Consider the following 4,104-nt stretch of genomic DNA (forward strand, 5'->3'; position numbering starts at 1 on the left):
GGTTTACGCCATTCTCCTGCCTCAGCCTCCCGAGTAGCTGGGACTACAGGCACCCGCCACCTCGCCCGGCTAGTTTTTTGTATTTTTTTAGTAGAGACGGGGTTTCACCGTGTTAGCCAGGATGGTCTCGATCTCCTGACCTCGTGATCCGCCCGCCTCGGCCTCCCAAAGTGCTGGGATTACAGGCTTGAGCCACCGCGCCCGGCCGGAGACGTAAGTCTTAATCCAGATATTTGTTTAGTCTTTTCTTCAAACAAGTCAAATGCCTAAATCTTCTGCTACTATGAGATGATTTCTAGTATCAAAAGTAATTTCTTCCAGGCTATTTTATAAACATTTAAGAAAATCGTATTTTTCATGGCCTTGATACATTAATAAAATTAAAATTATGTTAACTGAAGAAAGAAAAATAAACAAAACTAACCTCTTCTTCCAAAACAATGTATCGGATAAGGGCAACAATCAAATTGAGATCAACTTTATCATCATCCATCATTTCTATAACATCTACAGTACTTGCAGAATACCTATCAAAGTTAAACACAAAGTTACGAAATACTTAATCAAGTTTTCTACTAACTTGCTATAAAAGCTTAAAATTAACTCAATCTGCAAATGGAGGAACATAATCTACACATCGGAGAGAATTACTGGGCTAATAGTGCTTAAAAGTCACATCAGCACAATATTTAGCTGGAGTAAGAGATTCACAGTGCTCTCCTTTAAGTATGTACAGATTCAAGAAGATGCTCCCAGCCCCTGGCTTTCTGTTTTCGTTATTTAGCCACTGATTTCTCACCTTCAAACAAAATAAACTCACCTTCTTCGCAGTTCCCTTACATAATCTGGCCAACGTTCTTTATATATTGCTTCTTTTTCTTCTTTTTCTTGCCTGTTTACATGCCCTTGCATGAAACCCCTCTTAAACTGGGATCTGTGTTCTTTTTGTTCTGGAATATACCTAAAACAAAACATTCTTGAATATCTTCACTTTTTTGAAACTCTAGTTTTAGCTAAAATCTGTGATATTTTATATTTAGGATTTTCAAAAAGAATTCTAAAGAACATTTTCATTATGCTTTCAAATGAATGCTAGCTAAAGTATCAACTTGTGTTCATTAACTTAAAAAACCTGATATTTTAGATAAAATCATTCTTCTCTATTGAAGTATATAAACCTATAGACCATTTTTAGTAGTTAAAATTTTAAAAAAATACTAGAGTAACTTATACCTTCAATTTTAAGTTTGCTTTAGAATAATAGTTAACATTAATGTAAGTCCAAACCTGGGTGCACATAAGAATTGAATCCCTCAGAGAGTTTGTAAAATACAGACTCCTAAATCCCATCCCTGATGATTTGGATTTGGTAGGTACGCCTTGGGTCTATTAATCTAAGAATTTTAATTAGTGCCCGCAGGAGATTCAGCTAGTATATCCAGATCTACAGACCCATGTTAGAGAACTATTTAATTCTGCTGTCACACAGTTGTAGATAATGGCAGATCCAGAATCAGCACTCAAGTCTCTCATATGTCAATCAAGTGCTGTACTATGATTCTACTACCATCCTGTAGTGACTGCTAAAACCACAGAGGGCACATCTGGACAATAATTCTACCTATCACTGTCAGTCCTGCGAGGCATGGGGTGGGAAAAGACAAAAATGAACCCACACTTGAACCCCAAGGCGTCTCTGAGTTCAACTACAGGACAGCCTCTAGATGGAATGGGGGAGGGGTTAGAGCATGGACTCCGAAGTCAGAATTGATATCCTTGCTCAGCTACTGACTAGCTGTGTGACCTTAGATAAGGCATTAAATATCTGGCCTTTAGTTATATTATTTGAGAGATTAATATGTTTATAACAGTACTGGCATGAGATTTTTAAAAATGTGATAAAGTAAAAAAAAAAAAAAGTGATAAAGCCTCATGTATAGTAGACACCCAGAAAATGTTAATCCCCTTCCCTATTCAGTACCTGTGACCCAGAATTCCCCTAAGTCTTCGATACATACAGAGGCACCAACTTGAGGTAGGGCAACCTGAGACACAGATTGGTTCTAGTCAGCAGGATGGACCCAGAGTCGGCTCCCTTCCCAGAAATTGCAAAACAGAGGTAACCTTCAATCCTCCCACCTCCAATCACAACCCTCCATATCATCTTGCCCTGCTCTTGTTCTGGTCATTGTATTTTCTTTGCTACCTCCCTGCTGTGCAGCTCTTCTTCTGGGAAGCGGACACCCAGGAGCTTCTGATGAAAATCTCTAATCAAGGAATACCCTCATTCAACTCTCCTCTTAAGAGTTGATCAGCAGATGACAAATGCACAGATACCACCTTTTCGCTTCAAGATACTGCTTGGCTACAATTCCATATGCATTCCCTAACATCCAGGGAGCTTAAGAAAGCAAGTTTCCATCAGGTGCCTTCAGATTATTGATCCTCAAAACTTTGTTTTCATTGTTGCCAAGCAGTTGCCTATTATTTCACTGGCAAGCAACTGCTAAATGTGCCATGATAGGATGTGAGACACATGGTAAAAAGTGGAAATGAAGAGGGAGGATACAGAAAATTTATGGCGGCTAATGATAAAATCAGGACATGGAAGACCATTACATGCTGTCTGTCTGAGGCTTTTAGTATGTTCTATCTTCTCTGACATATACATTTCCCTCTTTCCTACTTTGACTTCAACTGCTTTCCTAACTTGACCAGTCTCTACCTAACATACAAAATCTAATTTCTAATACACTCTTCACTTCCCTCAGACTTTATCAGCTTATGTGTCTCCCTGTCTACAAACAAATTCTGAGAGCATATACCAAGTCTCCCCTTGCTTAATGCTTAGACCCTAGCATAGTGCAAAACATTGAGTGAAATAAACGTCTGGTCAAAACTCAGCAGATTTTCTTCATATAAAAATGGTTGTAGGAACTTTGCTCTCACTTTCCACTCTCACTTCCTGGCTTTCTTAAGAGAACTTTTAAGTCTTGAAAAATCTCATCCCAAGTGTTTCTACATCTAGTCCCCAATCCCCTTTTTTTTGAAACAGGGTCTCCCTTTGTCACCTGGGCTGCAGTGCAGTGGTGTGATCTCTACTCACTGCAATCTCAGCCTCCCAGGCTCAAGAAATCCTCCCACCTCAGCATCCTGAGTAGCTGGGTCTATAAGCGCATGGCACCTCATGCAGCCTACTTTTGTATTTTTTGTAGAGACGGGGTTTCACCATGTTGTCCAGACTGGTCTTGAACTGCTGGGCTCAAGCGATCTGCCCCACCTCTGCCTACCAAAGCATTGGGATTACAGACATGAGCCACCATGCCTGGCTATCCTTTTTTATTCAGATTTACCATAGGTCAGGCACTGTGCTATGTACTAGTTACTAAAATAAACAAGACAAAATCCTGGACCCCGAAAAGTCTGAAAGCTAGTGCAAGAGGCAAATACAAAGAGATACACTATACAACAAATAACATAAGGGTTATAAGAGATATGATACAAATGTTGCAGGAATACAGATGAGAAAGAATTAAAGGCCAGGTGTGGTGGCTCACACCTGTAATCCCAGCACTTTGGCAGGCCGAGGGGGGTCGGATCACAAGGTCAAGAGATCGAGACCATCCTGGCAAACATGGTGAAACCCCGTCTCTACTAAAAATGCAAAAATCAGCTGGGCATGGTGGCGTGCACCTGTAGTCCCAGGTACTCGGGAGGCTGAGGTAGGAGAATTGCTTGAACCTGGGAGGTGGAGGTTGCAGTGAACGGAGATCACGCCACTGTACTCCAGCCTGGCGACGGAGCGAGACTCTGTCGAAAGAAGGAAAGGAAAGGAAAAGGAAAGGAAAAGGAAAGGAAAAGGAAAAGGAAAGGAAAAAGGAAAGGAAAAAGGAAAGGAAAAGGAAAGGAAAAAGGAAAGGAGAAAGGAAAGGAAAAAGGAAAGGAAAAAGGAAAGGAAAAAGGAAAGGAAAAAGGAAAGGAAAGGAAAAAGGAAGGGAAAAAGGAAAGGAAAAAGGAAGGGAAAAAGGAAAGGGAAAAGGAAGGGAAAGGAAAGGGAAAAGGAAAAGGAGAAAAAAGAAAGAAAAAGAAAGAGAGAGAGAGAGA

General features: G+C 40.4%; 1 protein-coding gene across 1 annotated transcript in view; it reads right to left on the reverse strand.

Annotated features, from left to right (window-relative positions):
- The window catches only part of DHX36 (DEAH-box helicase 36), a 43,826-nt gene that overhangs the window by 27,951 nt on the left and 11,771 nt on the right, over positions 1-4,104 (reverse strand). Inside the window, 2 exon segments of the mRNA XM_017880261.1 lie at positions 425-527; positions 821-961. The gene's annotated coding sequence lies outside the window, so the exon portion shown is untranslated.

Source organism: Rhinopithecus bieti, unplaced genomic scaffold (genome assembly GCF_001698545.2).
Source record: "Rhinopithecus bieti isolate Rb0 unplaced genomic scaffold, ASM169854v2 scaffold_12013, whole genome shotgun sequence".
NCBI lineage: Eukaryota > Metazoa > Chordata > Mammalia > Primates > Cercopithecidae > Rhinopithecus > Rhinopithecus bieti.